The sequence below is a fragment of the Schistocerca serialis genome, chromosome 4 (genome assembly GCF_023864345.2).
Source record: "Schistocerca serialis cubense isolate TAMUIC-IGC-003099 chromosome 4, iqSchSeri2.2, whole genome shotgun sequence".
NCBI lineage: Eukaryota > Metazoa > Arthropoda > Insecta > Orthoptera > Acrididae > Schistocerca > Schistocerca serialis.
Genome location: NC_064641.1, coordinates 580,668,810 through 580,694,951, shown reverse-complemented (window position 1 = coordinate 580,694,951; position 26,142 = coordinate 580,668,810).

The following is a 26,142-nucleotide window of genomic DNA, read 5'->3' as shown; positions in this document are numbered from 1 at the left end:
AATGTCCAAACTCCGCCATCTCTCTCCCCACATCCACCACTGCTGGCGGCTCACCTCCAATTGCGCAACGCTACGCGCTGTTAACATCCAGCTGCCCAACACTACAATGGCAGACAACAATGGAAACTAGCCACAGACTGCACACAGCACAGCCAGTGATTTTCGTACAGAGCGCTACGTGGCGTTACCAATATAAAAACCTAAACAGCCTACTTACATAGCCCCCATGCTCCCCACAAGAAGGTTTACAAATTGTTTTGGGCACTGGCCAATACATATTTGTTAAAATTTCTTTACAATTACAATAACAAAGAAATCAAATGCACACACTTATTGATACAATGTTGGTCAAAAGCTAAAATTTTCTCACAGTCTATAAAGACAGTCCTGATCATTCATCACAGTAAAATTGCAGTGTTTTTCTCAAATTCTGAGTAGCAAAAGAGAATGCACATTGAAGTGGTGGATTTCCATGCAGTGCTGAAGAAGTAGTGTTGTCCTTCCAACGGAAAGACAGTGCTGACTCTTGACATGCAGACAGGTAATGGGCCATAACAGAGCAAACCCACAGCAGAGTCAGTCGAATTTTTTGAAGAATATTGGTAGGTAGGTCGTCACAGAGTAGACCCACTGTAGTCCTGGTAGAGATTATGGTATTGGTGGGCCACCAGAGGTGCAGACCCACTGTAGTCCTTGTAGAAATAATGGTATTGGTGGGCCACCAGACATGCAGACCCACTGCAGTCTTTGTAGAGACGGCCAGCAGCCATCTGTTGCAACTGTGCAGGTGCACAATCACCATCGAAGAGTCTTGCGGACAATATAGCAAGTCCATAAACCACCACTTGTGCACTCACAAAGTTTTTGGAATTGTCCTTAGAACCAGCAATGCTGTTATCCAGTCTCTTGCTGAATTATTAACACACGGGCAAACACTAACAGTCCCTACTTCTTACTATGACCAACAGAAACGTGTGCAGTAAAGTGTAACTTACAAGTTACTTAATTTGAGGAACTGGTGTCAATTACAATTTTATAACATAAGAATACAATAACAAAGGTACAAAATACATCATTAAAGAACATAACAATACAGATAACATTTGTAGTAAAACAGGCTTTACAAAAGAATAGAAATAAACATGTACATCAGTGTTACAGGAATTATGAAATAAGTAAATGTATAAAATAATGAGAATAGTTTTCGAAACATTAATTTCACACATGAGCATTGAAACAGAACAGAATTAATAATGTCTATAAACATCTTTACAAAGAAAATAACATATTATTAATGCAAATTATATTTAGGGGATAACAGTATTCCTAATCATAGTGAATGTAGCTTAGTACTAGAAAAATTCTACAACATGGATCGTATTAGCTAAACACATAAAGACAGGAAAAACACAAATACACAAGAGTACACAAACACATAGCAGAATAACACAGGAGGAAAGGACAGGGTTTGTTTTCAGTGTAACATTTGATACTGCAGTCCAACCCAAAACTTCATTCCATAGATCTTTCGTCTTATTTCAACATTTGTTTCCACCAAAAAAATCCAATCCAAGCATGCTTGCTGTATTTATATGTTCACATATTTCTTACCTCATTATTTATTTTCCATTATCTTACCTCATCATTTATTTCCAAGAAAATCCTACCTGAACCTGCTGTCCCTAAACCCTACTTTATTGTTCAGATCCTCTTTCAAAATACTTTTTTGGCCAAACCATTTTCTTATAGCTTCTCAATGCATTTCTTCCAATTCATCACAACTCGTTCTCTTATGTAGCCTACCCCATCTTAAGCTAACTTAAATCTACTGAGCTCAGATGCTAAACTAAGGGACGAGGCAATGCAGCAGCACAAAACAATTAATACAAATAGCAATGAAAAAAATGGAAATTGTCAAAGCAAGCAGCAAAAAAAATATACCCAGAATGAGATTTTCACTCTGCAGTGGAGTGCGCTGATATGAAACTTCCTGGCAGATTAAAACTGTGTGCCCGACCGAGACTCGAACTCGGGACCTTTGCCTTTCGCGGGCAAGTGCTCTACCAACTGAGCTACCAAAGCACAACTCACGCCCGGTACTCCCAGCTTTACTTCTGCCAGTACCTCGTCTCCTACCTTCCAAACTTTACAGAAGCTCTCCTGCAAACCTTGCAGAACTAGCACTCCTGAAAGAAAGGATATTGTGGAGACATGGCTTAGCCACAGCCTGGGGGACATTTCCAGAATGAGATTTTCACTCTGCAGCACTCCGCTGCCAGGAAGCCAGGAATCTGCCAGGAAGTTTCAAAAAATATATAAATTAGCAAAGCAATTGCAATATTACAACTAATATAAGGCAATGTGCAGCAAACAAGATAAATAAATTAGTAAAACTGGCTTAACAGAGTAATACAAAGTGAAATTCAGTAGCACTATGCCTGGCAAACAGCAGCAGCAAATGCAATAACTTATACCTAAATATGACAAAGCTCAAGCGGAAAGAATATTACAGTAAAGATGGCCATGTCTAATACCTATGTCACATCTTAACACTAGAGTGATGCATCACCTTGACTAACTCTAGCAGATAAGTTACCAAACTGTTAAAAATTATTTTTGCAATTCCTGTGAAGGGAAATGTCTATTTGTGCTCTCTTTTCTACGAAAGTACATCATAAAATTATTCTTTACTTGGTCTATAGACAGAAAATAGTGATATTAGTACATGTATTAAATTTTATTTTAACCAATGCTGCTGCAGCTAGAAACTTGATATTAAACAAAATGAGCAAATATATATATATATATATATATATATATATATATATATAAAGCAACATATGAAACGTCATTCACTAGGCAAGTGGCGTCCCCAAAGGCAAAAAAATTCTCTCAACTAGAAAGATAATAGATGTAAAATGATTCTCATCATTTCATTAGGCATTTTAGCAAATATCATAAATTAAGAGCTCCACAGAGTAATCATATGTTTTCAAGTTTGAGCATGGCGTATTTGCGATGCTTTCTACAAAGGAATGTCAATAGCAGGAGTAATGGCCCCCTTTTTCTTTCCACCTGTGCCTGTGAAAGGCACACACTAATGGCTTTTTTCCAGGTGACTGTCGCGCAGCTGGGTGCCCACGACTCATTACGTGAAGGTGGTCACTTAACTTTCTTACTGAAATATTTATGACACCAGTTTGCATTACAGCGACAGTCTCTTATAAAAAATTTCACAGGTCGAGAATTTGCATTGCAAATGTGTAGAAAGAAAATCCTATGAATATAACAGTGTGCAAAAAATTTTCGCCAGCATAGTGACACATTCACACATTTACACACATTTCATAACTCTTAAAGTACGATTCTTGGTTTCCAACATCCTTTTTCACAAGTCAGAATCCCTCACCACTACTCATTATTCCTTACCTTATTACACATATACATATTCGTCGACACTCCTTCAATATTTCATCTTAATAAATATGAAGCATAATCAAATTCCTCATATAACATCAGCTTATTGATCATAAACATACCTCAACAGCATAATACACATCGTCGTCATAAAAATAACATCACAACACCTCAGTCAAATCTCAAAATCGTCGTAACTTTCTGCAATAATTTCAAAACCTAAAAAAAATTCTCTACTCATTTCAATAGTGTCATCTACCTCAAACGTACTTTAAAAATCATGATCCCATACCAAATACATCATTCAAATCTCTCATAGTATCACAGTGGTTCCAAAAAAATATGAACGGTTCACAAAGTACAGACAAAATACAGTTTTATAAGTGTGAAGTTATCCAACTGTGTAATTGTGTAAACATTTGTCACTGATGTAGTAAAAAGATGTTTCTTTTTCTGTCAAATAATCAAATAGCTGTGTAATTCTGTTTTAGAGGAATATGGTACCGATGTGTAAAGTTGTATAAGAAAATACCATATTAGCTAGGGCTCCTTGTGTTTGCCACACACATGGTACGCAAAGTAAGCGTGTACCCCCCTGAGGATTAATGTAATTATACCCTTAGGTGTTACAGATTACAGCAATGGAATGAAATGTATCACGGAAAACCTTTGTATCACTGTACTTCAAATATCTTTAAAAATAAATGTTTTAAGTACAAAATTAATCACTCAAATACGTGTACTGTAGCGCTAAACTGTGCATCTTGTTGTAAGATAATCTCTGTGGAAGTGTCGTAGTTATCGTCCTCCGAAAGCTAAGTTCTGCAGAAGTCAATGTACTTACCTCACGGTAAACAAAAGTGAAATGCTTTGCGTATAGATATCTTAGTTATTACGCTTATTGCCATGATGAAGAAAGTACTATGCTGTAACGTATTGTTGTGCTACGGAAAAGGCTGTCTCATTGTAGCTATGCCATAAAAGATACTACTAAAACATGTTTTCCTTTCCAGAAGAATTCAGAAAAACTGTGCAGATATAAAATAGAAACACCGCAAAAGCAACATTGTAAATTGTCACTCATTAGTAGTGTCATGATAAAATCGTGTAGCTGTCACATAAACTAACCACTGTGTCATCTGGTATCTCACAGAAAGTACTTTAAATCCAGAATGTATTTTCAAGTAAACCAAAATGTTGCATTAAAATGTCATTAGCAGTACTGGTAAATGTTCTAAGTATGTGAGCCTTATAGTCGTTATGTAATCGTGCAACTAACAAGCAAGAATGTACAAATAACAACACTGTGTCATCTGTTCACTATAACAATGCATTCGCAATTTCTGTTGAAATAAGCTCTCTTGGTTCTAGACTGGATATTAACTTCAAACATTGTTGCATGTTAACAGTTTCTAAGTCTGCAAAGCATACTAGTAATGTAAAGTGAAAAGTTATATGGCAAAGACAAAGTTAAAAAGCAGATTATCTTTCAATAAACGGTTTTACATGTGAAATATGGTGTAAACCTTTACTCTTCCTAGTACACAGAGTTTCAGTTTTAACGCAATTATAATGCGGTTACGTCGGTAAGGGACACTGGAATTTTTCTCAAGGTTAGCTTATGCCAGCTGGCACACGTGTCTGCCTGCCGGTGCGAGTCATTGTCTGTTTCTTTGTTGGCGCGCATCGTTATTAGGATTAGGAGACCTAACTTCTACAAATTCACCTTGTCGAGAGTGCCCTGCTCTGTTTGAATCTCGCCAGTTCTGATGCAATTCAAGTCTGTCGTTACGATTATATTGTCTGTCGTCAGGTCGGTAGTTCCTGTATGTTTGTCTCTGTTATATTCCTTACTACAGAAATGCGATCTTTCTCTGTAACTCTTACTATTGTGCCAACGGTTGTCATACGGGTGGTGTCTGTTTTGGTCACGATTTGTGTTGTGAGAATAGCCTTGTCGTGTCCAGTTATTATTTCTTTCATTGTGGAATTGTGATGGATGTGACCTGTAATTGTTGTCTTCCTGTTTCCGCGTTCCGCGATTTTCAGTGTCAATTTCCAATTCTTGTAACAGTCCCTGAAAAGCTTCAATGTCATCTTTGCAACGTCCTGCCAAAATAATATGTCGTAAATGTTCAGGCAATTTGATTAAGCAAATGCGGATGAGTTCTGAGGGGCTGTATGGGTTTGACAGGTACTGATTCTTGTGCAACATGTCTTCAAAATATTTCACAAGACTGGAAAATTCAGATTGTTCGAAATGTTTCATCATTATGATGCTATGTTTTACTCGGTCTTGTGTAGCTTGAGACCAATATGCTGAGAGGAAGGCATGATAAAATTCTCCTTCACTGTGGCAATCGTGAATGACCGATCGCATTCTTACAGCTGGTCCATTCTCTAAATAGCCACACATAAATTCTAATCTGTGCTCTAATGACCAGTTGGGAGGAAAACAATGAGAGAATTGGTGGAGCCACGCTTGTGGATGAATGTCGTAGCCAGAATTCATAAATGTTTTTAATTTACATGTAGTAATGAACAGCTTATAGTCAAAATCATCGTGTCAGCGAGTAGCATATCGGTCATTGTTACGTCGTGTCGGAGGTTCCATCTCAAAATTCGGTGCACCTTGCCAATTTCTTTCATAATTTCCGAAATGCCCTGTGTTATTACTTTGTAGCTGTTCCGTATTTCTAAGTCCCTCTTCCCGTGTTGGAGCGCGAGTGTCCTCTGAAATATGTAATTTTTGTATTACTTTTGACAACTGATCTTGTACTTCCCGGATTTCTCTTCTGTATTGCGTATTAATTTGATTCTGCTTTTGTTTGAATTTCTTAATTTGTTCATACTCTTCTGTGTCAGTGATGGCTACAGGTCTTGTGTCATTCAGATCATCATATACCTTTGCAGATAAGTTAGTGAACTGATCCGAAAGTTTGGTTACTTTCTCCTATAGTGTACTTATTTCCTCAGTGTGTTTTTCTGAACCAAGTTTCAGAGTGTCCATTTGTGTTGAAATCGTATCTACTGTGGTCCTTTAAGTTTTCCTGAGTTTTTGCAAGTAGCGTAACCGAATCAGTAGATGCAACTGAGTCAATTTTAGCCCACAAGGTCTCATGATTTTCATGAACAATAGTTTGCAGTTCTTTTATGGCTGTTTCGTGATTCTGTAATTCATTTTCATGCCGCGAAAAAATAGGTTGAAAATGCTCACAAATTTGTGTTTTTATGTCATTACAGACTTTTTGACATTTCGATTCAATGTTATGTAACTCAGTAGTTAAATCTTCAAGTGTTTGTTCAAGTGTGGTGTCTAACTTTTGAAGCTGTTGCTGTGTTTGTCTCTGGTGTTGCTCCATTGTGTCTAACTTTTGAAGCTTTTGCCCCATTTGTTGCATTAATTGTAATAACAATGCACTGGTGTCTGAAACATGTTCCTCAGTGCTATTCGGCAATGCATTTGAACCGGCAATATTCGCATTTTGAAAAGCAGGGAATGTGTCTTGACTTATTTGAGAAAACGGCGAGGACGCAAAACCTGAATCTACAGTATTTGCAGGATTGTGTCCTGTCAATTCGGATTCCTGAGGCAAGCTGTTGCCGACCAATCGATTGATAATGCTTCCCTGTTCACTAATTGTTTCACCGCCTACACCATTATTTGCAGCCCGCTCCATTTCCCTATGCACAATTACCAAATTACTACTTTGATAATTAGTTAAGTCATTACACAGTGGCGCTAACACACTGCTTTCGTCTTCACTGTCATTTCTCAGTTTACTTTGGAGCCTAGCATTACGTTTTTCACACGCCATTATTGTCACAATATTTGACATGACAACACAGAAAAGCACAATTTGAAGAGCAAAATAAGAAAACTCATTAACATAGCATTGAAAATAATATCTCGTTAATTGCAAGCGCAGCTGCGAAATACTGGGTGCAAATCTACATGCATGCCACAACTGTTTTACTGTACAAGAATGAAAAACTACAACTACAAAGGAAACTCTCTCTACAATTGCGCGCTAGCAATAAACAAAGGCTGCACTAATTGCACAAACTATAAGAAAAAAATCAGAAGATTCCAGTGAGGTATCCTGGCAGGGTCGCCATATGAAATGTCCCCTTAGAACAATTATACATGACTGTGCTTAAACTGACACTCAATATTTTTAGCGCAACGCAATCTGACTTTCAAAAATCCCTACAAAAGAATGGCCCTGACTAACATTAACCTATACCTTTCACAAATCACTTACCTCACAAAAATCTTCGTTACTCGAACTACTGCAACACAGCGAGCGCCACTACTGCCAGCTAAATAAAAGATTCAAACTACTGAAGGCACTAACTACTGATAGGCACAGTTAGCAAAAGAAAGATTTTGATAGAGAACAAACAATGTATTTACCTTAATATTGTTCAAAAGTCATATTATATATAGCAGTTCATGACATCCAGTCTTACTAATGTCCAAACTCCGCCATCTCTCTCCCCACATCCACCACTGCTGGCGGCTCACCTCCAACTGCGCAACGCTACGCGCTGTTAACATCCAGCTGCCCAACACTACAATGGCAGACAACAATGCAAACTAGCCACAGACTGCACACAGCACAGCCAGTGATTTTCATACAGAGTGCTACGTGGCGTTACCAATATAAAAACCTAAACAGCCTACTTACAGATGCAGAGCCTGTTTCATGACGACTCCTACAGGATATCAACGCTGTAGGTGGAGAACAAAACCAGAGCGCTTCTCAGGGGCTTGGATTTATCAGGAAGAGGGAGGGGTGTCATCAAGGAATTGTTACACCAAGGACCTGTACTGCCAAGACTCCTTAAGATCCACAAATATGGAGTGCTGTTATGCCCCATTTTCGGCAGTATCAGGGCTCCCACGTAGTCGTATTTGGTTGTAAAATACGCTGCAGAAGTGAGTGTAAATGAGTGCATCACAACCGCAATTCTGTAGATTTTGTGAAACGTATCAACAACTTCAGGCTGAAGGACTAGTCATGCTGGTGAACACTGGCGCCGTTTCGTTATTCCGCAGGGTGCATCTGCAAGAGACACTAGAACTTATCGGTCTAATTTGACGGGAAAACCACCTGCCTCTTCAAGCACGTCTAGCCTCCACGTTTTTTCCACTGATTGCAGAATACTATGAACAAACTGAGGGAGTCGTAACTGGCAGCTTACTCTCGCCTGTTGTGAATTTTTAAGCTATATGGAGCACTTCTAGGAAGAAGCTCTCACGTCATCCACTTGCTTTACATTATGTGGATAACATGTTCGTCGTCTGGCCACGTGGAAGGGACAAACTCTTTCACTTCCTTGCACATCTGAATTCCATACATCCTAATGTCAAACTCGCTATGGAGACCGGAGCAGAAGACTTCCATTACTGTACGTCATCGTCAAATATAGAGCTTTTGGCATCCTGGGCCACGGTGTGTATCTGAAGGAAACGCACACTGATATATATTTGCATCCACACAGCTGCCACCACACTGCACACAAGAATGAGGTGCTCAATACACTAGCACACAAGGCGCGCGCCATCTCAGAAGTAGAGTGTCTGGCGCAGGAAGTGGAATACTTCACACCGTGTTCCGAAAAAACGGTTGTTCGGAATGTCAGATTAGGCGCGTTCACTCCCCCACCACTTTTGTACAAGACGTGGAGACGGAATAAGTCGCGGAGGAGGAGGTAGCCGCTGTCTTTGCGAGTACACTGAGCACCAGCGCACTATCGGGAAAAACCGGAGGCATGCTGCAAAAGAACTAAGTAAGAATTGTCTTCTACACGGACATTACTGCAGATCATCAAAGATGACCTATGTTTGCGGAGCCAATGTGGCAGGAAATATACGACAAACAGTGCGCACCATCAAAGATAGATGTCGAAAACACAATCGGCTCACTCCACGAAAGTATTCCAAGAAGTCGGCGCTCGCAGCATAAAAGGACAATACTAATCATTATCGTTGGCTTCTGAAGCTGGAGATGTTATTCATTTCTCTAATATAATGCGGGAGGTAGTTCCAGAGCCAAGTTCCTGCTACTGAGGAGGACTTGGAACATTCGGGAGGGCGACGATTCAAACCCCCATCACGTGTTCCTTGATTTCCCTAAATTGCTTCAGGAAAATGCCGAGATGGTTCCTTTGAAAGGGCACGGCCGCTTTCCTTCTCCATCCTTTCCTAATCAGAGCTTATGCTTCCACTCTAATGATGACGTTGACGTTGGGACGTTAAACACTAATCTCCACCTCCGAGGTTCAAGAAAGTGGCTGAACGATGGAGTGGGGGAGAAAAGATTTTTCCTGAACGAAATGATCTTTTCTATCATGTTGTTCAGAAAAAGGCGTTAAGACTGAGGAGAGATGGGAACGAGAGAGTATATTGACGAGGCAGTACCGAAAACAGAGGCTATGGTAATTTCTCCACTTGTCTGCACACACACAGGATAGCTGTGTATACGTTCAAGGAGTTGGAAATCACAGATATAACAAACACAGGCATTCATAACTAGTTCCAGGTGTCGTTGGCTATTCTGAAAAAGACCTTTCAGGATAACATTCCTGTAACCAATAATTTGAAGTATAGCTGTACGTACAAGTTTCTTTTTCAGGTCAAGAGGGAAGAGCTTGCTATATTTTTGTACGGCATGAAGAATGCTGATGCCTTCTTCTACACTGAAGTTACGTGATCAATCCAATTTAGATTTTCATTTCTTATTACTCCGAGATTTTTTACTGAGGAGGAAAATTGATATTTGTCCCATTTTGGGTTAAAGACGGTATGGATTACCGATATTTCAGACTAATGAGCCTAGAATGACCAACCAGTGCCGCTTGGGTTTTTGATGGCCCGAGTTTTAACCCTGTATCCTGCACCCACTTTGATAGTGCAAATAGGTCGGTATTGAGATTCTCGATCGTTGTCTTCATGTTTATTGGGTTTGCACTTAGATACAACTGGATGCCTTCAGCGTGCATATGGTATTCGCAATAAGATAAAACTGACGACTCATCATTGACATACAGTGAAAAGAGCATAGAACCTAGTGCCAAAAACTGGGGGACGCTTGGTGCTAAATGGTTCAAATGGCTCTGAGCACTATGGGACTTAACATCTGAGGTCATCAGTCCCCTAGAACTTATAACTACTTAAACCTAACTAACCTAACGACACATCCATGCCCGAGGCAGGATTCGAACCTGCGACCGTAGCGGTCGCGCGGTTCCGGACTGAAGCGCCTAGAACCACTCGGTCACACCGGCCGGCATTTGGTACTACCTGCCTTCATTGCTGACTTCATGGTGCCAGACATGACGCATCGCTGGGGCGACGTCAGGTATGAGCAAAACCATTGCACTGCACTTCGCGTGAAATTTAAGCCATTATATCTTCCGAGTAAAATGTCGAAGTCGACAGTGTAAAAGGCTTTGCAGAAGCCTACGAAGCACATGTTAGTCACCTCTTGATCATCAACGGCAAGCGTCAGGTCATTTGTTACCTCTATTAAGGCAGATGTTGTTCTGCGACTTTTACAGAAACAAACGAATTCGTCTAGTACGAGTAGGTTATCTGCAGTTAGTAGTTCGTTAGCCGGTCGTTGACTATATTTTGTAAGGCCTCTGATAGTTCAGGAAGATTAAAATGGATCAGTAACCAGAGGGTGGTGTTGAAAGGTGGCTGTTATGTTTGACAGCCCTCCTTACACTTATCATAGTTTACAATGTGCGTAGATAAAAAATGTAAGTAGGCTGTTTAGATTTTTATGTTGGTTACGCCACGTAGCGCTCTGTATGAAAATCACTGACTGTGGTGTGTCCAATCTGTGTCTGGTTGGCTTTGTAGGAACATTCGCTATTGTAGTGTTGGGCAGCTGGATGTGAACAGCGCGTATCGTTGCGCAGTTGGAAGTGAGCCGCCAGCACTGGTGGATGTGGGGAGAGAGATGGCATTGTTTTGAGAGCGGACGATCTGGACGTGTGTCCATCAGAAAGAGTAAATTTGTAATACTGTATTTCATGAACTGATATATATATGAGTTTTGAATATTATTAACGTAAATACATTGTTCTCTACCAAAATCTTTCATTTGCTAACTATACCTATCAGTAGTTAGTGCCTCCAGTAGATAGAATCTTATTTATCTGGCAATATTGGCGCTCTCTGTATTGCAGTAGTTCGAGTAATGAAGATTTTTGTGAGGTAAGTGATTCATGAAAGGTATAGGTTATTGTTAGTCAGGGCCATTCTTTTGTAGGAATTATTGAAAGTCAGACTGCGTTGCGCTAAAAATAGTGTGTGTCAGTTTAGTGATGATCAGAATAAGTAAAGAGAGAAGTGTCTGAGTAAGTTCAGTTCTGCTCAGCTGTTTGAAAATCAAATAACGTAAGAGGTTTATCAGCACAGTAATTCATTAATTTTTCTATAGGGATATTTCAAAACCTTATGTCAAGATCGCAAATGTCCTTTCCTCGTTACCGGTTTCACCTCATTACTGAAAGGTTGTTCTGTGTGTGACATTCATTACGCATCGCTGTATTTTTGGAGCTATGTCACCCTAGTTAAATAAAAAGTCCTAAAATTAAAATCTTTATTGGTTATGTAAACTGACAATGTTAATCACTAATCAAAAGTGTTTGCAGTGCCACTGCATTTGATTAGTGATTAACGTTGCTAATTTACATAACCAACTAAGAAATTCACGTCAGAATTTTTTTGTTTAACTACGGCGACTTAACTCCAAAATATATGATGATGTGTAATAAGTGTCACACACTGAACAACATTTTATGTCGATCTAAAGATGGGTTAGTAATGAGCTGAAAGCGACAATCAGTAAAAGAAAATTTGCAATCTTGAAGTAACATTTTTATCCTCCCATTTTTAAAAGAACAGATCGGATATCTCGCCACCATTGACAATGATAAAGAAAAATATCATACTTTGAGTACTTATTATCATTCATTTTAATATTCAATCAGTATCTCCATGAGGAAGGGACTTTCAATGCGTTTTACATGAGGTTGACTTTAGTTGGAGCACAGTATTCACCCGTTCTGCAAGAGTTTAGCTTCCGGCTGAGAACTGAATTCTTATAGCGTGGAGCAGTGAGGTCGTCCGTGGCTTGGGAACGGAGCGGCAGCCTACCGCTCATAAAAAGAGCAGGGGTAAGCAACTTTTCACGGTGGGGGCGAGACCCCATCCGTTTCGACGAACCTGTGAATTTAAACGCTGGTCACGCCAGAAGTGACGGCGGAATGATCCGATTGGCTGCGTGCCTGCTGACAGAAGTAATCAGAGCGCGGCCCTGGTTATTTCCTTCCATTAGCTGACTTCTCTTGGCATGATGATGGTGGAGTCTAGGTGTAGGTGTTTGATGATTCTACTGGTGTCGTAAAATAACAGAATTTTCTCATTCACTGAAATGCAGTTTCGGCGGCAGCCGGAGAGAGCGACGCACCCGCTCAGCGCTCTGCAAATGAGGAGAAGATTATTCCGGATGCTGACGAAGTGTGCAGACTGAGAACCGGCACCGGACACCGAAGAGGCTGTTTCGATTATTAGAGCACAGGCCGCCGTAGGCTGCTTGTGGGTAGACGAGCGGCGAGCGCCATAGCGGGGACTTCCTCCTGAGTCCAGTCAAACGGTGGTTTTTCCGTAACAAAATTCCGGAAGTTTTTCCCTCAGCGATTCTATGTTTTCGGGTGCTGAATCCGAATTTGCCGCCTTGTAGGTGGTAGGCTGCACCAACAAACACGCAAAAAACCTCAAATTTTACTACTGTTTTTCAATTTTCGCTTATATGTTTAAAAATCCGTTTTTTGAAGATGGGCACTCAACACAAAATTAAAGCACAGAAAAGTTCCTACTAAATGCACTAGTCGGGTTTGAGTGTTGGGTGAGCAGCATCGGAGCTAGAGCGCGCTGGAGACAGCGACTTTATGATCCTTCCTCGAAAACGTCAACAACGCCCACTCCCACCCTCTGGAACTGGAAAAATGGACATGTTATCAACAAAATATCCCCCACAAGTACATTAAATTTTGTACAAGTGATGTCTGACCCTTTTAGTTTTCTGCTAAGAGAGCGTGTGAAAGGCAAAAATGAAGAAAAATGCCTTCTGCACCCTACAGCCAAACGATTTGTCTATCTCTCGTCGGCGCTACACCTTCGGTGTATTACGTTGAAAAGGCGTTCTTTAATGAACTGTTTGGAGAGCATGTTGGATGATAATATTAACACACTGTATTCACAACATACACTCCTGGAAATTGAATGTCGGCACTAGTACAGTGTATATCCACCTTTCGCAGCAATGCAGGCTGCTATTCTCCCATGGAGACGATCGTAGAGATGCTGGATGTAGTCCTGTGGAACGGCTTGCCATGCCATTTCCACCTGGCGCCTCAGTTGGACCAGCGTTCGTGCTGGACGTGCAGACCGCGTGAGACGACGCTTCATCCAGTCCCAAACATGCTCAATGGGGGACAGATCCGGAGATCTTGCTGGCCAGGGTAGTTGACTTACACCTTCTAGAGCACGATGGGTGGCACGGGATATATGCGGACGTGCATTGTCCTGTTGGAACAGCAAGTTCCCTTGCCGGTCTAGGAATGGTAGAACGATGGGTTCGATGACGGTTTGGATGTACCGTGCACTATTCAGTGTCCCCTCGACGGTCACCAGTGGTGTACGGCCAGTGTAGGAGATCGCTCCCCACACCATGATGCCGGGTGTTGGCCCTGTGTGCCTAGGTCGAATGCAGTCCTGATTGTGGCGCTCACCTGCACGGCGCCAAACACGCATACGACCATCATTGGCACCAAGGCAGAAGCGACTCTCATCGCTGAAGACGACACGTCTCCATTCGTCCCTCCATTCACGCGTGTCGCGACACCACTGGAGGCGGGCTGCACGATGTTGGGGCGTAAGCGGAAGACGGCCTAACGGTATGCGGGACCGTAGCCCAGCTTCATGGAGACGGTTGCGAATGGTCCTCGCCGATACCCCAGGAGCAACAGTGTCCCTAATTTGCTGGGAAGTGGCGGTGCGGTCCCCTACGGCACTGCGTAGGATCCTACGGTCTTGGCGTGCATCCGTGCGTCGCTGCGGTCCGGTCCCAGGTCGACGGGCACGTGCACCTTCCGCCGACCACTGGCGACAACATCGATGTACTGTGGAGACCTCACGCCCCACGTGTTGAGCAATTCGGCGGTACGTCCACCCGGCCTCCCGCATGCCCACTATACGCCCTCGCTCAAAGTCCGTCAACTGCACATACGGTCCACGTCCACGCTGTCGCGGCATGCTACCAGTGTTAAAGACTGCGATGGAGCTCCGTATGCCACGGCAAACTGGCTGACACTGACGGCGGCGGTGCACAAATGCTGCGCAGCTAGCGCCATTCGACGGCCAACACCGCGGTTCCTGGTGTGTCCGCTGTGCCGTGCGTGTGATCATTGCTTGTACAGCCCTCTCGCAGTGTCCGGAGCAAGTATGGTGGGTCTGACACACCGGTGTCAATGTGTTCTTTTTTCCATTTCCAGGAGTGTATTAAGTACATGACACTGAACAGAAAGCTGAATATGTAATGTATATGTGCCACCTTAATGAGTGAAGGCCGAGACAAGGACTGGATCACCACTTCCAGTAGGTTCTCCGTCTGGAAAAGAAAGAAAGCCTTTAGTGGTAGAATATGGAATAAAAATTTAGTAGTATAGTGAACTATCGACGCATGGAGAAACACCTGAACTAACATCGTGTATGCAATTTTTTGCTCGTCCTCGTTTGGCTATTGGTGGCCGCGGTAATGATTTTTCGGCATTGAAGGTCCAAATGAACTGGGCAATGGTGGGCCTAGGCGACGTGTGAGCGGCTGTGGAAGTTCCGGGCTTTGTTACTGTTCCTCAATCGATAAAGGTGTAATTCAATAATGTTAGGCAGAGAAAAATTGATCAACAACGATGCTTAATACTGAAAATGCTACAAGATTTAATAGCTTCATAGCCTCGGCTGCTTCAGACAGTGATACTGACAGGGGCGCTCCCAGGCTGTTCTTCTGTATTAAAATTGTCGTCGATGTTGGAGAGCGTGCCTTTTCTCTTGTGGCACGGTTTCTTGCAGAACACTCCTGCTCGCCGACACCCACACAGACTTCGGCAACCTGCCTAGCATTTGCAAGATATAAGCTGCAAATGCTTCTCCGTAACTGGAAGGAGAGGGGGTGGGGTTCAATGTGGTAATAAGAGCCAAAGCATGTCACCATGCAGATGACAAAATGCAGTGATAATGGAATTGCCTCGAAATAAGCAACTGATGATGCAAACACACTGATTGTGTGAACCGCAGAATCCCTGGCATCGGCTCTTAAGAGCGCCGCAGTTGTTGGGGAAGATGTTTACCTTATGGCCATAATGATGAGCTGGTTCAAATGGCTCTGAGCACTATAGGACTTAACTTCTGAGGTCATCAGTCGTCTAGACCTAGAACTACTTAAACCTAACTAACCTAAGGACATCACACACATCCATGCCCTAGGCAGGATTCGAACCTGCAACTACAACGGTCGCGCGGTTCCAGACTGTAGCGCCTAGAACCGCTCGGCCAACCTGTCTGGCTAATGATGAGTCTCCAAATTCCTCAAACCAGGGAGGGGTACAGTCTCTCAGCTTCTCTACCATCCGGGAGTCCGCCCCCGGTAGCTCAGTGGTCAGCATAACAGAATGTCAATCCTAAGTGCCCGGGTACTTGACTGGCTGCCTGCCTGGAAACACGTGTGCCGCTGGCTATTGTGCGTCGCGGGTAGAATTGGTTTTCCCGACCGCCCTGCCGTCGCCGGCCGGCCACGAGACCGACCCGGCACAGCGCCCGTCGTCTGAGGTGGACGCCGAGCGAGCTGCAGCTTCTTCGCCTTGGCGAGTATAAAACTTTGTACCTTTAACGTTTAAAAATCGGAAAATCACGGCAACGCTCAATCGTGAAGAGACGGTCCAGTGCACATTTGATAGGAATTTGGAGAAGCCGACTGCTTTCGACATCCACAATTGGATAATTGATGACGTAAAAGTGCCGATAAAGGACATTCTCGGAATTCAGTTGGACTTTATTCTGTACGCTCTGTTTATAAAATTAGGAAATTCCGAAGAAATTGACAGACTGGTGAATACAAATGGGGGAACTTGGAAATTTAAACACAGAGATGGGTCACTAAGCAACGTTCAGATGCAGCCTTCTGGCTACGGGATCCGTAACGTCAAAATCTACAATTTACCGTTTGAAGTACCGGACGAGGAAATCATTACGAGCTGCAGGCTTTATGGGAATGTTTTTGGAATAACAAGAGAAAAATGGGGGTGTGCTTACAGAATACAGGTGGACTCGGGCGTCCGAACGGTAAAAATGGACCTCAGAAAATGTATCCCGTCTTTCATTAACGTTTGTGGGCACAGGGGTTTCGTTTCGTATACCGGACAGCCGCAGACCTGCTCCATCTGTCACGCTACAGGACATATGAGAAGTGAGTGCCCGCGAAAAAGACCAGTACAGCTGCCCAGAGAAGATACGTACGCTGGGAGAGCACAAAATCTCGCGGCCGAGTTTCCCCCGATTAGGGACGCGGACGCGCCACAGCAGACACAGTCGCAGGAGAACGCGGGCAACGGCAGCCCAGCCGGGGCGGAGGCAACGGCGGCGGCCGCGCGGCCCTCCCCCTCCGCCGCGGGCGATGGTGAGAGGGTGAACCGGCCCCCGCTACGGGACAGCCGGCAGGAAACGCAGATAAAAGGCAGATTAGCGACGCCAGCTCGGACGAGGCGGAGCAGCAAGGTCAGCCGATGACCGAGCGCGCGCCACAACAGGTGCAGGAGGAACTACAAGAGAAGCAGGCCACCAAATATATGCAAATCGGCGCGACAACGCCCGCGGGCGGGAGCGCCGTCCCTACCGTGTAGCAGACGCGCGACCAGTGGATAAAGGAGAAGAGTAACCACCTGAGAAAGGTGGTAAAGCTCAACCAAAACGACGATGTCACCGCAAATTCCTCCACCAGGGGAAGCAGTGACAAACCGAAAAAACAACAAAATACAGACGACGAACAGACACAAAGGACAGAAATGGTAAACAAACCCGCAAAGGAAAACAAGAAAAGACGCAGCTCCAACTCGTCACAGAACCGAAGAGAAAACAGCCAGAGAGATGTCCACATGGACACCGACTGATTAACTGAGTGAGCAGGCAGGCAGGCAAATACAAAATGGTTCAAATGGCTCTGAGCACTATGGGACTTAACTTCTGAGGTCATCAGTCCCCTAGAATTTAGAACTACTTAAACCTAACTAACCTAAGGATATCACACACATCCATGCCCGAGGCAGGATTCGAACCTGCGACCGTAGCGGTCGCGCGGTTCCAGACTGTAGCGCCTAGAACCGTTCGGTCACTCCGGCCAGCAGGAAAATACAATCTATAAAGTTGTCACAGTTAACATAAATAAAATGAGCACACCTTTAAAAATTGGAGCCCTCGCGGACTTCTTATGCCAGAGAAGAACGGACGTTGCACTATTGCAAGAAGTGGTTACCACTCAAATAAACCAGATACCAGGATATGCGGCAATCACAAATATAGACCCAGAACCCCAATGCGGTACGGCAATAATGGTACGGAACAGGATCGACTTTGGCGGGATTAAAATGTTGTCAAGCGGCCGAGGGATAGTGCTAAACATAGAAGAGACGCTCTTTATCAACATATACACACCGTCTGGCACAGACAACAAGCGAGCAAGAAGCACCTTGTATAATGAAGAAGTAGCCGAACTGCTGATACAGAACAGTAACAACATCATTGGATGAGATTTTAACTGTGTCGCCGCCGCTGAAGACCAAATACCCGTACCAAACATATGCCCAGAATTGCAAGAACTGCTCCGACGACTGAAAATAGAAGATTCGTGGCGCCTTCTCCATCCAACACACACTGAATTTACATACCACCACAAAAATGGTAAAAGCAGACTCGACCGTATATATGTCAGCAGAGCAGCAACTAAAAATGTAGCGTACGTCAAAGTCTATCCTGATCTTTTCGGACCACTGCAGCTACGAATGCAGCCTGCATCTCCAGAAAGGAAAGAAAAGATACACCACGGAAAAGTCATTCTGGAGGCGAACCACGGCCGATTTCTACCAGCAATGCCTGAAAGACGCACTCGACGCACCAGTAGACGGCAGACGACCAACAATACCTGCCGCGAGTAAGGAGAATCAAGGCAAAACTCCTTAAAAAACCACACACACACAGCAAATAAGAGGCGTCTTCACCAGAAGCAAAACATATGGCGAGGTGGATGAAGAGCCACTCACCATGCACCACCTACATAGGGAAAGGGAGAGAGCCGCAGGAAAGTGCGTAAGTGAGCTTCAGGACAAGCAGGGAAAGACGCTCACGACGAAAACGGAGTTAACAAAACACATCGAGGACTATTTCCGAAACATATTCCGTCGAGAAGCGACAGACGACGCGGCAACTGCTTAAATTCTCCAGCAGACGAGGAGTGTGCTCACAGACGCAGACAGGGCGTTGTTGACAGAAAATGTCGACGTGGGTGACATCAAATAAACGATGAAGACCAGCGCCAGAGGAAGAGCACCCGGCGCTGACGGCATCCCGCTCGAGTTCTACCTCGCATATTGGGAGGTGCTAGGAGTGCAACTCACGGAGATGGAGAACGAGATACTCGATTGGGCGGAAATTCCACCTGGGCTGACCGAAGGGACCATAACCCTCATCCCTAAGAAGAGAGCCGCCCGCCGCATAGAAGAGTTTTGCCGATTACGCTCCTCAAATCCGACTATAAAATAATAGCGAAATGCATAGCAAACAACCTGAAATCGGCGATGAGGAAAGTCATCAGTCCGTGGCAAACATGTGGGGTACCAGGGAAAAATATATTCGACGCCACATGCACCTACAGGGACATAATAGCACAGACCGCCACCACCAGAAGCGCAGGTGCCACAATTTCGGTGGACTTCAACAAAGCCTTCGACAGGATCGATCACAAATATCTCGTAGAGACACTAAACAGACACGGGTTTGGGCAAAAATTCATCATATTCATCCAGAAGATACTAAGTACTGCGAGATTGACAGTAATAATCAATAGTTGGAAAACAAAACAGATAAAATTGGACAGATCCGTGAGGCAAGGCTGTCCATTGTCAATGGCTCTATTCGCTATAGCACTGGACCTGCTGCTGCGGAAATTCACAAATGACATCAGAGGATTCTCCGTAGGAGACAAAGCAATAGCTGACGACCTAGGCATCTTTATTGAAGATCAGGAAGATATTGGGAGAGTAGAAACCATCATGAACACATTCCAAAAAGCGTCAGGCGCCCAAACCAACCCCAGAAAAACACTGCTACTGCCGACAGGGAATCAACGACTCAAACCAGACAGGCAGTGGTACAAAATAGCAGAAAGCCATAAAGTTCTTGGAATATTATACAATCTTGTCCACTTAGAATGGCCGCATACAACTGGAGGGACGTGTTACACACCATAAGAGGTCCCTCCAGACAGCACGCGAACTGGAAACTAACAATCCATCAGAAAAAAGACCTGATAAACACGACGATACTGTCGAAAGCATGGTACCTGGCGCAAATCTTAAGTATCTCGACAGAAATTGCGCGAGCACTAACGAGCGCAGTGTAATACCTGTTGTGGCGTCGAAATATATTCAAAGTGGCGCAAGCAACGTGCTCGCTGTCCACGAAAGAAGGGGGACTAGGTCTACTTGATATAAAGACCAAATATGCATCCCTTCTACTAAAACGAACGATCGTCATCCAGGACAAAAACCCCGACAGCGTCACAGCCAAGATAATTGGAGGATACAAGCCCGCATCAGAAACAGCGCCGGTCGACACGAGGCACATTCCCTTCAGAATGCGACACATCAGGCTGCACTACGCCAACAAAAGTTACGTTCTGGACACCGTGGCGAACCCCAGCTACAGAACAGCCAAGAGAATATACTGTGCCCTCAGGGGAAAGCCGGCAAAAAATAAAATTGAACACTAACTCCCGCACCGAGCGGGGTGGCGCAGTGGTTAGACACTGGACTCGCATTCGGGAGGACGACGGTTCAATCCCGCGTCCGGCCATCCTGATTTAGGTTTTCCGTGATTTCCCTAAATCACTCCAGGCAAATGCCGGGATGGTTCCTCTGAAAGGGCACGGCCGACTTCCTTCCCAATCCTTCCCTAATCCGATGAGACCGATGACCACGCTGTCTGGTCTCCTTCCCCAAACCAACCAACCAACTAACTCCCGCAATACAATTGGAAACAAATATGGGGAAACGTCTCGGAAAACTTGTTGCCTAAACATGCGAAGGAGACATGGTACAAAATAGTTAACAGAACAGTATCAACTAACCAAAGACTGGCGGAGATAAAACTCGTCGCAAGTGACAAGTGCGACGTATGTGCCATGACCGATGCCCTCGAGCACCGATTCACCTGCGGGAATGCCACCAACACATGGAAAGCTTACCAGCAGATGGTAGCCCACATCAACAGAATGGCGCCGGTAAGCATCACAGCGGAAGCAACCACCGCCCCAGACTGCAACCCATTTCCATGACCCAAGCGACTGGCGACTCTCTGGATCCTCACCATGACGGCACACGCCATCGTAGTGCGGAGGCAGACCGAACAGCTGGCCTTCCTGATGGACCTCTGGGAGGAGAACAAGACGGCCCAGCAACACAGGCGCTACCACACGAAACTTCAGAAACTTCCTGCAGATTCCACTGCAGACAGCAATCGCCAGAGTCCTCCCCAGCCTGTGACCCTCAGCACCACCACCAGCCACCTCACCACAAGAATAACGTGTGCAGTGATAGTGAATAAGTGCAACAGAAAAGATATAGTGCTTTCTCCTCTCGCCTCAAATAGTAAAGTACAGTAGTATAAAGTGTTTCTTCTTAGTGAAATCAGTGATACAAAGTGCTTCTCACCAAACATCTGTCATGCTCGCAGCCGAAACAGTGTCAAGTATGCCCAGTAGTACTACCAGTTTTTTTAATTTTTTTTCATTATTTGTACTATATTGTCTAGGAGACAAGCATTACTTAGTGGAAAGTGCCAACTACTCGTAATTTTTTAAATGATTTCCTTTACTATGTGCCCTATAAAATTATATTGTTTACTCACACTCTCCTTTCTGCTTCTCTTATATAATATGATAAAATTTTCTCTCTTCTTCAACTTATGTATAATCTGTAGTATATCTAAAAAAGTTTCTTCCACTTCTGCTCCATCTATCATGGTGATGTTTCCCTCATACTGTCCCACCTAACAGTGCAAACTAGAGCAGGAGATCAAACCAGAATGCACAATGTTCCTGTGGCATCACAAGTGCACGACATACAGAAACATGAACTCAAAATCAATGTGTCGATGCTACATATAAATTATTATGCCTGTCCTGCAATGTCTAAAAAAAAAAAGTCTTTTTTAAATGTATTGTTGTTAATATATTTAAATAAATATATATGGTTAAAAAAAAGTTCAATTCCCGGCTGGGTCGGAGATTTTCTACGCTCAGGGACTGGGTGTTGTGTTGTCCTAATCGTCATTATTTCATCCCCATCGACGCGCAAGTCGCCGAAGTGGTGTCAAATCTTTGCTAAATTACTTCAATATCTAGTCCTTAGGATTGCAACACAAATTGTATTTTATCTTGTAAATACCTAACCACGTCCAATATCCTTGTATATACTCTATACATGTAGGATTTAATGGACTAAACAAATAAATAAACTGCCCTGAGACTGATATTTATATATTTTGTAGACAGATCTAAGAAAAACATCATCTCACAAAACCAATAGTAAATGGGCTATCCGGTAGTGACATGCACCACCTTGTGTTAAATTTTGAAACTTGTCAGGATAAAAAGAATATTAAATATGAGTACAGGAGGGTAGTAAATCAATCAAAACTTGAGAATTGTAGGAGACTGCTCAAAGACATGAACTGGGTAGATGTTTACAATACTTCTGACTCAAATGGAAAATACAAAGCATTCATTAATTAAGTTACTCTCACTCTTGAAAACTGTTTTCCCATGAAGGTAACTCAAATCAAACAGAATCCTAAAAATAAACCATGGATTACACAAGGAATAAAGATGTGATGTGGGACACAAAGGAGACTTTATCTACTGTCTAGGAACAGCTCTGATGTTAGCACTGTAATGTATTAAAAAGAATACTGTAGGGTATTGAGGCAAGTAATCCAGAAATCAAAGCAGCTTTATTATGAGAAAAAGATAATTACATTAGGCAACAGAATAAAAACTGTATGGGATATAGTGAAGACAGGGACAGGTGGGGCCAGAGAGGAAGAGGAACAGATAGCTCTAAACATACATGAGGCATAGTAACAAGTGCATGTAGTGTTGCAAACCTCTTAAATCTGTAGTTTTATTTCGGTTGCTGACATCTTGGAATTATCTGGTTTGGTGAACAGTGCAATGAAGTTTCTGAGACCAGCCTTTAAAAATAGCTTCAGTAAAGTGGAAATGACACTCGCATCTCCCAAAGAAGTAGCATCCATCATAAAAACCTTAACATCTAAGTATTCTGTTGGGTATGATAACATAACAATGATGTTAATCAAAGAGTGCTCACACAAGTTGTATTCTATGTTAAGTTATTTGTGTAATCAATCTCTTATCAGTGGAACATTTGCAGACTGGCTAAAATATGCTGAAGTTAAGCCTCTTTGCAAGAACAGGGATAAAGAGATACCATCAAACTATTGACCAATTTCACTTTTGCCAGCTTTTTCCAAAATATTTGAAAAGGTTGTGTTCCAGCATCTTCTTAAGCATCTAACTGTAAATAGTACATTGTCCAAGTCACAGTTTCAGTTCCTTAAGGGTTGTGATATAGATAAGGCTATTTACAGATACAGAGAAATGTACTTAAGCCATTAGATAAGAAATTACAGGGTACTGGCATTTTCTGTAACCTGTCAAAAGCATTTGACTGTGTGAACCACAGCATTCTCCCAAGTAAATTAGAATACTATGGTGTCACTGGCAATGCTGCAAAATAGTTTGAGTCTTATCTAACTAACAGGTAGCGAAGAGTGTCTTTGTGAAATATCTGTGCAGTAAGCAGGCAATCTTCATCTGATTGGGAATTAGTTTCATGTGGTGTTTCTTAATGTTCCATCTAGGGTCCATTTCTTTTCTTGTGTACATTAATGACCTCATCAGCTAGATTGCCAGATGCTAAATTTGGATTGTTTGCAGAAGATACAAACACTGCAATAAGTAGCAAGTCAAGTACCGATTTAGAAATAGCTGTTAATTAAATTTTCACTTACATTAATAAATGGTTTAAAGCTAATTCACTGTCATTAAACTTAAAGACCCACTATGTGCAGTTCAGAACTTGTAAGAGATTTCCTTCCAGCGTATGTATAATGTACAAAGACATGCAGATTGAAGAGGTTGACAGTTAAATTTCTAGGTTAAAAATTCGATAATAAATTCAGTTGGGAAAGGTATACAACAGAACTGCTGAAGTGCCTAAACAAATCTGTCTTTGCAGTGAAAATGATGTCAGATGGAGATATAAATACGAAAACACTTGCATACTTACTAACTTATTAGCATTCACAAGTATGTAATAAGAATCATATTTGTGATGTAAATTCAGGAACATCATGTAGAAACCTCTTCAAGGAACTTTGTATTCTAACTACTACTTCTCAGTGTATTTATTCCTTAATGAAATTTGTTCCAAGTAATATATCTATTTCCAACGAGTAGCTCAATATATAGAATCAGTACTAAGAGTAAGAACAATCTACATACAGACCTAAAATCACTTACCTTGGTCCAAAAGGGGTCCAATATTCAGGAACTCACATTTTCAATAAATTGCCAGCAACCATTAAAAACTTGGTTTCAGATAAGGCATAGTTTAAACACAGTTTTAAAGACTTTTTGATAGGCAGTTCTTACTCTACAGGTGAATATCTCAACAGGGACTGTTAGACCTGCTTAAGTTTTGACACCACTTGGTCACAACAGTGAAGATTAGGTACTTTGTGCATGATAAATTTTAAAAGTGCTTAACAATGTTTCATTCTGACTGTGTGTTAATTCTGCCAATATAAGCAGTTCCAGTTTACTGTAATGTATTCACCTATTTTGACAATCTCCTGATGAATGATCACTGCAGTAAGTATTGCATTCATTTGTTTTGTTTTGTTTTATGTTTTTTTGTGTTATTCTTTTCTGTCATGATCAAAACCCATGAGAATCATTTTATTTTTGGGTCTATGGAATGAAAACTGAATCTAATCTAATAAACAAGGATTAAAAGAGGTGGTACTTAGAAGTACCAACAGGCAACAAACAGATGAATAAAGCCAGGGTGATTGCCATGTAACACTTATGATTATTGACTAGATGCAGTTGGTGTATCAAGAGATACAGTTTGGGGCATGAACTGTAGTTCAGTTGTTGGTCTTTCTGAGATAGCACATTATTAAAGCCTCTGCCAATAACCAGCCCAAGAAGATAGTTGTAATTTCCTCCACATAAAACCATGAACAGCCCCATCTTTTACCTATCCCAGACAGGGGATAAACATTAATAACTCTAATCCCTTGCATATAGAATGCTTATGTCAAGGACCTCACACTGCTGACTGCTATTCTATCTTGCACAGAGTGACAGTGTCACTGCTTCCCGTACCACTAGGGATAATGTAAGTATTAAACCCTTAGAAGTCTGGTAAGGTCTCCAGTCAAACTTCCTGCAACATCCACATCTACCTAGCCTTAGCAGATTCTGCACCAGCTGAAGTTTGATACATATACCAGTCATATTGAGATTGACTGTTGCAATCTTGTAGGCTTGCAGCTGGTCCACAGGCAGTGAGACGTTTGTATCAACGTGGAGAGGAAGTGTAATTACAGCATCAGATCATCCACACTGAGCCACCCATTCATCACACAAAACATCTACTGTTCCTGTGCCATTAAGGTAAGAGTCACCTGTGCATTCCTGACCAAATATTCAGCACTAAATCATCCACCCATGCTAATGGGTGAGTGCCAAGGTCTTCAAATGCCTCCCCAGTGGGAATGGCAGTCTCAAGGATACTTTGTAGGACACAGAGCATCATTTGTCATGTTGGCCAGTAACAAGTGGCTGCATGCCAGACATGAGCAAATTGATGGCCAGCCTGTCAGAAGGTCATTGTGATGGTAAGAGAGAGCATCAGCTAATGACTGTGTGGCAGGTGTACCAGCCAAGGTCATCTGTCACTTTTTATGCCTGTTAAGGGCTAACTGTTTCCAAGAGTACATTTCTATGTCAGAAAGGAATGGGTCTCTATGTACAGACACAAAGGCAGCCATGGGCACAACCATTGTATCAGCTTCTCTCACATGGTGGGGTGTCTCTTCACATCCTTCCAGTGCCAGGTAAGTGGGAGGGGGGCCTGTATTAGACATTGGTCACCCCTGCTTTAAATCACCATGTGTGAAAGATACTGCAGGTGATCAAGCTCATGCATCTGTGAAGTCAGTCTGGAGCACTACTACATACATGAGAGGCAAAGATGTTGAGGTGGTGAAAGCAATCAGATCCTTAAGTT